The sequence below is a fragment of the Lissotriton vulgaris genome, chromosome 3_1 (genome assembly GCF_964263255.1).
Source record: "Lissotriton vulgaris chromosome 3_1, aLisVul1.2, whole genome shotgun sequence".
Taxonomy (NCBI): domain Eukaryota; kingdom Metazoa; phylum Chordata; class Amphibia; order Caudata; family Salamandridae; genus Lissotriton; species Lissotriton vulgaris.
Window position 1 is genome coordinate 1183895713 of NC_141689.1, and position 14078 is coordinate 1183909790.

Sequence of the window (14078 nt, forward strand, 5' to 3'; positions counted from 1 at the left end):
ATCCAAGGACTTGCCTACCCCTTCTGCCAGTGTGCTGTTTGTTGGGGGAATCCTGCAGTTGCTTCCTTATTTTTGCCAAGGAACCAGGAGAGAGGAACTGAGTGTGTACTCTCAAGCTTTGCTAAAGAAAATCTCCAAGGGCTGGAAGAGTGCCAGCCTCCTGTTGAAGTCACAGGGCTAAAAGACTTCATCTGCTAAAAGTGCTTGTGGCTGGAACTTGAGAATCCAGCACCTCTGAAAGAAACCAGCAATCTCGACGCCGACGGTCGTCGCCGAATCCAGCTTGACATCGTGAGTAACGGCTCCAGTGTCCCGCTTCCTCGACGCCGGCCGCCGGGCCCGATCAACGCCAGCAGCAACGCCAGTGAGTAGTGAGTTCGGCTCCAGCTCCAAGTGACCTCGTGTCTGCACCGCTGCTGATCGCATCGACTTCGAGCCCTCTCGACGCCGTTAGCGCTGCTCACTCTTGCAACGCCATCATCGACGACGATGCCGTATCCTGCTTCACCTCGTGAGCGCTGCTCCTGCCTGACATCTGTCGATGCCGCTGCAGGTCGCCCCGACTCCGAGGCCGGATCGACGCCGAAGACCCGACGCTGGACATCTCGACGCCGCCGATCATCGTGTGCTTCGCTTTTCCAAGGTACTGTGTTGTGGGGGTCTGTGCGACTCCGGGATCGACGTAGCGCTCCTCGCGGTCGACGCCGAACCTTTGGATTAACTTTGCCTCGACGTCGTGTGACTCCAGTGTGGGTTACATTGTTGCCAAGAACTGTGTTTTAAAGAAGAAGAGTTGCTTTTGATACTAAAGACTTTGTGCTAAGAAGAAACTACACTTGAACTATTATTTTTCCTTCCAAGAGTATTTATTAAGATTGTGGTATATTTTTGTCTTATTTGGTCTTGTGCTAAGCCTTATATAAAAATCCTTATTTTTATAATACTACTGTGTCGTGTCCATTTGTAGTGTATTCACTTTATTACTGTATGGGGTCATAAATGCTTAACGCACTGCCTCTGAGATAAGCCTGTCTGCTTTGCCAAGCTACCAAGGGGGTGAGCAGGGGTTATCTAAGTGTGTGATCCCCTTGCCCTGACTAGAGGAGGTGAGTCCCTATTTGTCAGAAGTGTATACCTCTGCCAACTAGAGACAGCCAAGTCTAACAGTGCAATTCTATTCACACTATCCCTCAATGTTAAAGGGGGACTGAGTCAATCTCTTTGATGTCTCAGTTTAGGTGTTGGTAAGAATGGCTTAGACATATTTGGGGCTGCTTATACTTTGGACGAAGTTATCCTGTGATCCAGCCAGGTTTGGGAGGAAGCAGGAACTCTTGACCAGTGTTTCTAGCTATATTTTTAATATCCAACATACATGGCTATTGAGAAAGGTGCCTAATTCTCAGGTTTATGGACACAAATGCTATATTTGGCCTGCTAAATGGATCGTATTTCTGGGACATGCTCTTCAGGACAGAAAAAAAAGTTAACTGATGGCACTGTTGGTTTGCCCATCATTTGAGTAATTGCAACGGGGTCAGATAGGGGCAGGTGTGGTCGGTGGTGGGAGTAGCTGCCGGATGCAACGTGGGGAGGGGGAGGGGCAGGGTAGGGGGTAGTAAACTATGGATTACAGAGGATTAAAGGTAAGTAAACATATAAATAAATAAAACAAATGTTGTTGCTAACTGCAACCCCAAATGCGATGCAGTGCACGCAACAAAATTCATTTTATTTATTTCTATGTTTACTTACCTGTAATCCTCCGTAATCCATAGATTACTAACCCCACCCTGCCCCTTCCCTCCCCACGTCACAGCCCATCAGCTACCCCCACCACCGACCGCTACTGGGTAGGGGTATGAAAGAGAGCGATCTAAAGTCTTCCCTATCAGTGATGGAATTTGCTGAATTGAGTGCTTGCCCATACACTTTGCCAGCCACGGCTGCTACAGGTAAGAGCGCTGGGGCCGGCTGAGGGGGGTTTCGAGAGACGACAACAAGGGAAAATTAAATAAATCATTAATTTTTCTCGTGGTCAGCTCTCCACAAAATGTGCTCATGAAATCTTGTGTCTAATTGGCTTTCTACCTCTCCTGTGAAAAGCCTATTGGGTGAAAAAACTCCAACCTGCTTCCTAAGGTGGCAGAAAGACTGTATTGCCTTCTTTGGAGAGGAGGACTGGCCCTATGCTGGGTAGGCTGACTCCTTCCTTCCAAAGGATTTGAACATAAAATGCCTGGTACTTTGTTACTTTTCTGTCCCACCAGGGCATCACTTTGGGTGTATATACCCCTATGCACTTTACCGGGGGGAAGAAAAACTGTTAGTGCAGGGGACTGCCCCATGCACTATACAGGGGTAGGCAGAAAAGCTCTTAGTGCAGGAGACTAAGAGGAGCAAAGACCTATGCCTCTAAGGGCGGCACCCCCACCCAAAATAATACCAGGTGTCTAGTTGAGTGATTTCCTGCTTCGGAATCGCCTCCAAGGGAAAACGTGCAAGCAGAAACATATAAATAAAAGTCCAAGGCAGCAATACACAGGATTACTAAACCAACGATAGATAATACCCTCTTTCAATAACCCACAATATAAAGTGTCATACACGATTATCATCAATAAGAAAGCTTTTCATCCCAACCATCCCTGGGTTTTTTACCATGCATATTGGGGTGTAATATAACCTAGAATGCTTTGGCTTTACTTAGAGAATACATAAGTATTTTCTATACAAGCACTTCCACTGATTTTGCTTCAAAGCCAAGCGTAAAGGCACGCCCTGGATTGGTTGGGACCAAGTTACAACCACTTTGCATTTCAGCACCCTAACAAATAAAATGGTGTGGGTACAAAAAGGGCAATGACTCCAAAGAAAAACCTTGGTCTTACACCTTTTATTTTATTTTTAGATATTAAATACTGATAAAAGTGGGTGGGATCTGAGGGGCATGATGTGACCATACTTTTTCAATTCATGAAAAACGGTTCACGTACTTTTAGTGGAAAGACAACCATCCCGGGATGGTTAGTTCCAATAGTTTAAATGCCTTAGGTCAAGTGGTAGGTAGGGAGTCTCCTGTATTGTGCAACCAAAGACTGCCAGACAGCTAAACAAGAAACACGCCTTCTTGCCTGGTTTCCTGCTTGCCTGAAAGAAATGTAAATGTGTGCAACTGGTTAATCTGCAAATGTAAAGGGTGCTTGGGAACGGTGTTGGCTTTAGCCGATGGAATCACTTGAAGATTCCTGATGACACCAATTTATTTTATTAGAGTGGTTGTGATAGTGGGTGCTTTTAAGGGACAATTACAAAAAAAATTGCTCTACATACAATCTGGGTATTAATAAAATCTATATTTTTGGAATCACCATTTTATCCTAAAACGTTTTGCACATTTTGTAGCAGTCTATCTTATACTGTGTGTAATGCAAGTTTAAAGTAATCACTTACATATTCAAGGGGGATTCTGTTACAGGCTCGGACCTCATATCATTAAAATACACTGGTCACTACTCTCCACTGCACCCACCAAGATTCAGTTCTATGACTCTCTTGTTATACCTACAGACCTCTGCAGTGCATTAACTGATACTGATAGATGTTACATATTGTACTTTAGTGCATTTCCCGCTGTTCAACTTAGCTTCCGTTTAATTTTCATTTAAGCTGCTCATTATTTTATATGTAGTTACCTGGAGGTGAAAGACCCCAAAAAACATACACTAAGGGGCATATTAGCAAGAACCTCGTTAAAATTATTGCTGTTTTAGCGGCAGGAAAATGCTGGATATCTAACCTGGGCTTCTATTGGAATTCTATGATGCATATTAGCAAGCCCATTATCGCCGTTTTAGTGGCAGTTTCCTGCCGCTAAAACGACGATAATTTTAACGAGGTTCTTGCTAATATGCCCCTATATTTTTTTCCCACGCTTTTAATCCCGCCCCTTTTAAATGTGTCATCCTTTTCCCATTCTAATTTTAATGCCCTTGGACCCCTGACTGCAATAGTGATGAATTGTAGTAACTGGGTTTAGAAAATGTATATTCTTACAAGCTGAACTGCCTTGACAGAATCTATATGGGTTATGTAATCTACTGTAAATATGGAGACGCTTAGAAACCGTGCTCTTGTTAACATACCATAACATGACTTAACAAGGATGCCCTGCTCCTCTTTCCGCCATTTTGATATTCCTCCGACGTTCTAAGCAGTGCGAACAGACTCGGTGAAAGGAGCGTCAATGCAGATTGCCCATGAACTGCTGCTTGAGAATTCCACTAAAGTGAAAGCCTATTGACAAGGAAAAATAGAGATGAATTGGCGCTGACAGCCAAGCAGTGGCCGTGGAAATACACTGAAGTAGATGCGACAGAAGCAGCTTCGCCTCAAGTTGCTCACACAGCAGTCTGTGGACACATCAAATCAGACAATGTGCGCGGAGGGTGAGCTGAGTGACATACTCGGTTTGCTTCAAGTGACCTAACTGCAATAGCTGCTACGAGAAAACACTTTAGTGCTGCATTGAAATTCCCGAAGCATACCTTTTACTCACCTCTGCAGGCTGTGATCAGATAATGACTTTTTTTTTTTTTTTTTACTTTGTAGCATACAGTTAAAAAGAAAAGAACCCTGTGGGGGAAAAAAACAACATGACGGATTTCGAACAGTAAGCGTGCTCCTCTGGCAAACTGGGAGAAAAGCCGTCAAAAAAGTGTAACCCTGCAGCACTTTCAGATTCCTAGTCAGCGGTACATTCATTAGATATATAAGGGTCGGAGAGGGTTATGGCACTTGCTGGGAATAAAAAAAAAAAAATTGATTGTCGTACGAACTGCAAGATGGCAACCCCAAATATAACTTCTTACTAGAAAACGGTCAAAAGGCTGAAAAAAAGCAAACTGTTGAAAATAACATGGACTCATGCAGAGGTTCTCGGCTTAAATTCAATCCCGAAAATGCAATAAATCATTGATACTCTGGCGAAAAACAGCTACATATTTCACAAACCCCAGAGTGTCAAATTGATTTAACCTTGCTGGTATTCGAACTCATCAGCATAAAGGACTCTTAACACCGTTCTACCTCGTCTTCAGTATATTGACACATTGGAAGGAGGCAGCTGCTGCGGACTTAATTAAATCATGTAATCAAACCACAGCATTAAGTAAAGAATGTTCATTTCAGGGACTTTTTATGGCCTCATTATGAGGGTCTTGTTGTGCGTAGTAAATCTACCCCCTGGGGGTGGAGTTACCACGGAATACAAGTAGGATTCAAGGAGCTTTAACTGGGGGAATCAGTAACTCTGATCCCAGTTTCCACAGTAGTTCCTCATTTTTCCTCATCAATTCACCTGGAGACTGAACTTTCTTTCAGCAGTAAATTCCCCATAAGAAACACCATGAACCTGCGTACTAAGGGGCATATTATCAACAGCCAGCGATAATTATCACTGGCCGTACATAGCGGTAGAAATATTATCGCGGGATATTGCTGAATATTATTGCCATGATAACGCTATATTTACAACGCATAGCGCTATGGCGATAATATTTCAGCGATAGCTGTGTTTTCAATGGAGCATCGCTAATTTCCCAGCGATGTTCCATTGAAAACAGCGATAACATTGCTGATACGACCCTGTGGTCATATAAGCATAATCCATCTCCATTAAAAGTATGCCTTAGTCAGGAATTTAACAGATGGTAAATTACTGAGTTAAGGCTGAGGTAGCGCAATTTTTTTTATTGCTGCACCTCCTTGTTAATAACGCGTAGCTGCCTTCACGATATTAACATGTGTGGTTTTCACAGCCACGCCTTCTTTGCATCTCATTAGCGATGCAAGGGGAGGCAGTGAAAAAACGGGCTCTACATCAAGGAAACACGCGCTAGCGTGTCCTTGATGATATTCCGATATAATTATTCCCGCTTTTCGTTCAAAAACGGACGCATAAGTGGCGATAATTATATCGCCGGCCCTTGCTAATATGCCCCTAACTGCGGCTCTTCTAATCCTGAATCACGGGTAAAAAAAATTACCAATAAATGGGGTTCATGTTGATCACGTAATGAGGTCCTTAATAGTGTAAATCATTTCTCTTGCTTAGGTATAATAAAGAACAAGGATGTGTGCTTAGACATATCAAACACTGGGTTCAGACTTAAGGGTGAAACCATAAAATGCTTGTATGAGTACATGGCAGAACTCTCAATATTGCATAAATGTTACTTGTGTAAAAAAAATGACTGTGACCAGGCATTAATGTTTTCAAAATGATTTGCCATAGAGTAGGTACGATTCCTGAGGATGTCTTCTTTCTACATTTCCATGTGTTTGAAGAAGTAAAAAAAAGGGCTGAGGCGTGATGTTGTTTATATACCTATATTACTGCATCCACCTATAAGTTCGACTGATCATAGTAAAGTGAATACCCAACACAGATCTATCACCCGATTTAGATTTTAGTGGGTTCAGAACACTTGCCAGAAACAGCAGCTTCTGCATCCATCCTATTTAGAGTGTGTTAATACCTAGGCATTCTATATAGAGCTGATATGACCTCTGCAATTCTTTGGCATATGAGTTACAACTAACAAACTCTAAATTTGGCCCTAAGTCTGAAAATTCCACTGGACAACTCTGCAGGGCCTTCCACCCAAATAGGCAGTCAGGAATAAGGAAAATAACTGGATGTGAGTATCTGCAAATATCCATGCACAGGCACTAAAACTACATGATGCTATTTGTTGAACACATAATGTCCCTTTATCACTCATCTCAATAAACACAGCATATCTATCTATCTATCTATCTATCTATCTATCTATCTATCTATCTATCTATCTATCTATCTATCTATCTATCTATCTATCTATCTATCTATCTATCTATCTATCTACCTACCTATCTATCTATCCTGCCAAATATTGAATAAAAAATGCTGTAACACATGATGTCAAAAATATTGTCAACTTTAATATTGAAGGAATTATTTTTTGTAATACGGTTTAGATATTGTTATATATTATATATTTTTAAATATTGGTATATTTAAGGTCATTGTTTAATGCTATTTTGTTTGAATATTTTTTGTTGGATATATAGTTTAGAAGTGGAATAGTTTGTTGCATAATTTGTTCAACTTGTTTTCATAAACTTGGTAGATTGTTCTTTTTTAAGTTTCTATTATTTTGTCTTTTTTCTTTAATATAATATGTGCATGTGCAAATAGTATTTTTGTGTATATTCTCTTAAATTACCAAAACATTTTAGATGCAGGATGTAGGGTTTACTGAGGAAATTGGATGGGAATTTTTAAAAATTATAAAAAAAATGTTTTAATTGCTTTAATATTTGTATTTGTTTTGTTTAATTCTTGATTTTTTTTATAATACAAGATGTATATTTTTTAAAATATTGCAGATTTTATTTAAAAGTAATTACTTGTATTAGTTAATGTTTAATTTGTATAATAATATAATGATATATATTTTTAAACTTCAGTAAACTATTTGAATTTTTATATTGCTTGATTATATATACTTGTTTATGAAATATTAGCTATTTAAAAAACATAATTAAATGCAATTTAGAATGTAATAATATTATTACTGTATTTATATAATTTATAGATGTTTTTAAAATCATTTTTATATTTTTACTGACCATGTTATTGTATTTGTATTCATATTTTGATTAAAACATTTCAAAAGTATGTATTTTAATTTCTATTGTCCAAGTTAGGCCTGCCCTCACTTATTTACAACTGTTAAGTAGTACCCGGGTAATTTATGGGGTAGCTAGATTTTTGGTGGCCGCTGTTCGTAACAAAGCAAAAAGAATAGCGGCTAGTGATCTCCCTATGTGATTTTATTTTGCCTGTACATTGTATTTAACCCTTATTGGGGTATTTTTACTACTTTTACTGTATACTGTATAATGAATTTGCACTTATGTTTGTATTTATATGGAAGGATGAAATGTTGTACTGCTTTTATGATTTTAATTAATCGAATAAAGTGTTTTTGACTTTGACTTTGAATTTCTATTTTGTGGTTTAGTTAGCAATTATTGCTGAGCAATTATGTCTGTTTCTCATTTAATACTACTTTAAAGTAATTATAATTTGGTTTCAATATTTTATTTTATATAATTATTTGTGTTTATGAATGTTTTATAAATATTTTATATTTATTTTTTAGAAGTTTTTTAATGTTTTGATTGCAATCTGTGGATTGTATTCATAATATATCAATGTGTTTTATTTGGTTGATTAATACTTTATATATATATTTTTTAAGCTTAGGTATATCAGAAATATGTCATAGTGAATCTAACCTTCCCAAAGCCCAGCCCTTTCCCAAAATGTGCCTTAGAATGGAATGGGAATATTCAATCTACCATTCTCAAAGTCCAACGCTTTCCCAAATGTAGCTTAGCTTGGTGCTGAAATTGTAAATCTACACTATATGATGTTTAAAATGTTCTACAATCTATTATAGTGTGGAGGTGAAAGTTTAAATTAACACCCTTTACTATGTTGTGTTTTATGTTAGAAAGAAACAAACATTTTTTGTTTGTTTGTGGTTTTATAGGTAAAAGTAGCTTGTATATATCAGTGAAAATAGTTTAATAACACACTTAGCTTTCCATTTTGGGCTATCAAGTAAAAATTAAAGAATGACACACTGCTTTTGTAAGGTAAGGTGTATTTTCTACAATTAGGTCCTGATTACTAATCTGGCGGCCTGAAGACCGCTAGACTTGTGGTGGCATGCCAGTAGCGTATCCACCCAGCGCCGCACCTGCGGTCCGACTGCCCCATTTGGAGTTGGCCCACGGGACTTCCCTGGGCCCGCTGGCACCACCAGTGAACTGCTGGTGTTGGAATAGTGGTCAGAGGCCTTTTGATGCAAAACGCTATTTTCAAAGAACTGTAGACAGGATTTTGCGCCAAAAGTAAAAACCACTTCAAAGGAGGCGCTAACAGGATAAATGTTTTTATTTCTCCTTTCTTTTTTAACTTTGCATGTGTGCTGCACTGTGCAGCACAAATACAAAGTGGGAAACACGTTTAAACGTGTCTAGGCATGGTATTTTGTTCAGGAAGAGTCCCTTCCTGTACAAAACTTGTGCAAGACTCTCGCACACACCCTATAGCTATGGAGCTGTGGTGTGTGTGTGGTGTTCGGCAGCTGAAATCAAAGCTGGTGCTAGGGAGAGAGGAGGAGAGAGACATATCTCTGTACATATGTCACTCTCCTGCTCCTTCCCTGTCACACAATGTAGAGCAGCCTCTTTGGGGGTTGTGCTGCGTTGCGTGCATTTGTTGAAAATCTGGCCCTTAGTCTCTGAAATTATAGTTAAAATTCGACTGCAGGGCCATGGCAGAAGGCTGTCACCCAAGAGGGCTCCACGTCGTTGGATAGCAGTTGGACAAGATCTCTGTGAAGTGTTGACTTTTTGAGGGTAAACCTACCAGAGGAACAGAACCCCTACCCACACCCAAGGGCTTTGTCTCAGCTCTGGGAGCAATTTCACACTGCATCAAAGTAGTACTTCAGCTTCTGGATGACGATTATAGCTCTTGCAAATGGTATTCTACAGGCATTTTACAGTGCAAGGGCAATTTTTTAAACATATCTTGGCCAAAATATTTATTACAAATCCAAATTTACCAGTGAATTTGGCTTGTTATAACTATTTCAAGAAGTCAACAAATGTGTTTTTAACTGCTTCCTAGCCAGAGAGAGTGATATTAAATGTAAATCTGTATCCCAATACTTTCCTTCGGGGAAGGCAAACCTATTAGAGTATAAAATAGCCTTTATGTCCTTTTCACTGCCTTATGGGGGGTAAGGACTGCTTAAGAAATACTAAAAGGAAGGATTAGGCCTGACAAAATCGCCTATTTTCCAGATCAGATTTACAGTTTAATCTTGCACAATTGTGTTTCTGAAGTCATGTGCGCATGGTCACCGCAGTGGGCAGCTCAGTAGATGTGGCAGTCCTTTGGTAACAGATAACTTACAGGCCCTGGGTATACTTTGGCCCATATTCTAGGGACATATAGGTAAGTTAAATATGATAGCTAGGGGTGTGCTAATTTCATCATGTTCAAAGGGGGAGCACATGCACTTTAACATTGGTTGTTAGCAGGAGTAAAGTGCAAAGAGTTCTACAGCCAGTTAAATCAGTCAAGGCTAAAATATGGGGGTACACCAAACAAGAAAAGGTAATTTCTCTAATAGTGGGGCAATGATGTAATGGTACAGTAACAAAGAATTACATGGACTGGAATGCGGCCTAAAATAATTTCTTGTAGTGGAGATTAATGTAACAATTCCAGTGATAATTTTTCTTTTACTCATTGAGTTGCATCAATTAAGATATCCATAGAAGTGTGTTTTGAAGCTCTGTATGCCATAGGAATCGGGTTTCTCCTCTCTGATGACGACGAAAATGTTCAAAACGTGTGGTATTGCATCTGATTCATACAGAGGAGCTAGTTACGTTGTATTTGTATCTAATTGGCACGCCTTTAGTGGCAATTTCATAGATATGAATGCAGTCCAGAACAATTATCAGTGACAGACATTCAATCAATCATTACATCCACTGCTTTTTTTTTTTTTTCTCAGCCTCGCAGGATAGTTCAATGATAGTCAGTTTAATTACGGCACACACCACAAATGAAGCTACACCTATGATATTTGGCCATTCACAAAACTAAGTTAAAGGCTTTGCCTCCATTCTGCCACGCCCCAAAACCCCTTGTTACACGCAATCACGTGAAAATAGATCGAGGATAGCCAACATGTGTTTTACAGAGGTACTGTTACCTGAAAAAATATTTTACGCAATGAAAGTATTTCAAGCATATTAGGAAAACTTTTTAAAGCCCTCAGGGCCATATGTATGAAGCCTTTTGTGATTCGCAAAGGCCGAAATTCGCAGAATTTCGGCCTTTGCGAATCGCAAACGGCCTTTTTGTATGTTTTGGGATGTATGAAACATTCCCAAAATAAGGAATTGCAAACTTGTGCGATTCCTTATTTTCCCATAGCATTTAGGGAATCGCAATTTTGCGATTCCTTAAATGCTATGTATGTAGCATTTTTGGCTAGCGAATTTTGGTTAAGGAATCGCAAATTACCACCAACTTGTAGTTGGTGGTAATTTGCGATTTCTTGTAAATATGCACAAATGTGCATTTGTGAGGGTGGCATATGACGCACATACATGCCCATTGGGCATGTATGTGCACCATATGCACACACATGTAATTTACAGGGGTGCAGCAGGGTGTCCTTGAGACACCTCTGCATCCTTACAAAAATTCTCAGATTGCGATTAGCAATTTGCGAATTCGCAATTGAGAATTATTTGGAAATCATTCCTATGGGCCTCCTGGCCCATAGGAATGCATTGGAAAACATTCCTTAATTGCGAATTCGCAAAATGCGAATTCGCAATTAAGGAAGATTAAGGAATCGCAAAATAAATGCTATTTTGTTCATACATACCATTTTGCATTTCCTAAATAGCGATTCCTTAAAATTCGCTATTTAGGAAATGCAAAATAGTTTGATGATACATATGGCCCTCAGTCTCTTAACTAATGCTTATAATGTGTCGTGTGCAAGTTGTGCCTGCATTGGAATGTGAAATATCCCCTGTGACTATTCTAACTTATTTAATGTGTCCATAAACTTTGATGCACATAAACAAATGTGTTGCTTCTAAAAATGTGGCATTTCGCACAGTTGCAAGCTCAAATGTGTCCCTGGCAAATCAGCCTCAATGTTCTTGCATTCATATACACAGAGAAAACTCTTGTTTTGCAAATTCATAACACCATTTTTTATTCATTAAAATTATAATAATGTTTTGATTTATAGATACAGATGTGGAATCGCTCATGTACTGAGTAGGTTTTTATGTAGTCATGCTTTCAATGAACTCTAGCTATCACTGCAGATCAGTAAGTAGACTGTGCCTCCACCATACTGCAACACGTTTTGTATGCACCTGCATAAATGCAAGCTTCCAAAACACGCTGAGCTGTTAAGAATAACTTGTTAAATATTTACTGACACTACCTACTGAGCGCTCAACGGGTTGCTGCAAAAAGCTATGCCAAGACCTGGGGAAAATTATTCTATTTCTCTCACATCATTTTACGTCCTAGTTGGCTTCTGCATAATGCCGCTAAAATTGTCAAGGTTATTTGACATGAGCCTACTTTTATCTTTAATTTTATTCTGGTTTATGGCGAAATTATTCCATACGCTGTACATCATTGAGTTGCGTTATTATTATTTTTGAGTGAAGAAAAATGAATTGGTGCAACTTCATTCGAAACAAGCTGTCGAAGCCAATAGAAATTACAATAATGTTTTCGGGTATGTTAAAACATGCATACGCGGTCTATTTGTGGTCCTTACCTCTGTGCACCCTGAATTTTTCTGTACATCCTGTGTTTATCCCCCTGAATTTTATTCCCCATCTTTCTGTGCGGATTTCTCTTTTCTAACTTATGTTTTATCTTCTGATCATCTCCTTGCGCACTACCCAAGTGCCTCTTTTCTATTTCTTCTCTTTATTGATGTATGTACACTATTTGTCCCTGCACAGTCTGTTCTTATTAAAGATTGTCTCTCCGTGAGTATGCTTCAGTGGCAGCTGTCTCTTTCCGTGGTGACTCCTGTCAATGTGTGCCCTCTGTATTTTCTACCTCTTTGCTATTTGTCCCGGAGTTCCTGCATCCTTGTTACCCACCCGTAGCATAAGGTCCACCTGTAACCAGTGTTGTCCTCCTGACTTGCTACCCCTTGATCATTTATGCCCTAAGTATCTGCACCTCTGTGTTCTGCAGTTCTGTGCCTCCAACTACTTTGAGTCTTTTGGCACCTGTCTCTCTGCTTCACATGTCTGTCTGTGGCCCTTGCTCTTAGCACTCTCATCTTTCCAATTCCAAAATATAAGTGTCAACTCCTTGTCCTTCATTCTGCTTTTCCTTAGGCTTCATTCCTCTGCCTCACTACCCTCCACAACATCCACAAATACTGGGAGCAGTGAATGGAGTACAGCCACATCAGCTGCTCTGCCCTCTTTCTGCTCTCTCAGACTGCCCAGTGAAATTCTGGTCTGAACAAGCATATAGATGACCTTGAAGCTGTTTATGCTGCAATTCTGTCCACCGCTCCTCAATGATGTGAAAACAAGCAAGGAGGGCCAGGGCGGGCCAGGGAGAGGGAGGAAGGGATTGCCTGAAGGCCTGGAGACTGCCGAGCATGCCTTACTGTTTCGGCTTACAGAATGGGCAGAGGTCTTTCGTTTTCTGGTGAGTTAGTCCAGCCAGTGCTTAATTTGTAAATAAATAAGTGCCAGGGCTCTCATCGTGAGGCCACTGCAGCTTGCACTACCCATTGCCCGTACTAGTGCTGCCAATGAGAGTACCAACACAACTACTAATCATCACACACCTACAAGTGTGACATTTTAGACTTTTCCTGGCCTCCAAAGGAATGAGAACGGTGTGAATGGCAGATATTAGTCATTTGAAAGTATACTGAATTATTAAACAACTGTTGTTGGGCAGATCTCTAAATTAGACAAAAGGTGCCACCATGTGGCACACTATCATACGTGCTGGTGCTTATTGGGACGGATCAGTGCGGTTTTGTAGTGGGAAGACAACTCTATACTAATACACATTTTTTACTAGAGGAATTGGATTTTTTTTAATGTCAATAAGGTTGATGCACAGGTCTGGTTTTTAGATGCAGAAAAAGCATTTGACCGTGTCTCTTGGAATTGTCTTTTTACGATTTTTGAAAAGTTCGGCTTCACAAGTGAGTTCTTATTTTTTTCAAAATAACTTTATAGGAACTCCCAGGCGCAAATTTTATTCAATTCTGTTCACATAGGGACATGTTAAATAAATAGAGGTGAATTCACAAAATTGGGCTGCCCCTTGAATCAATTCCTATATTTATCTACAGAGTTCTGTAGAGATGCACTGCCAGTGGGGGCATCTCATAAAAAGTTATGGACTGGACTCACAC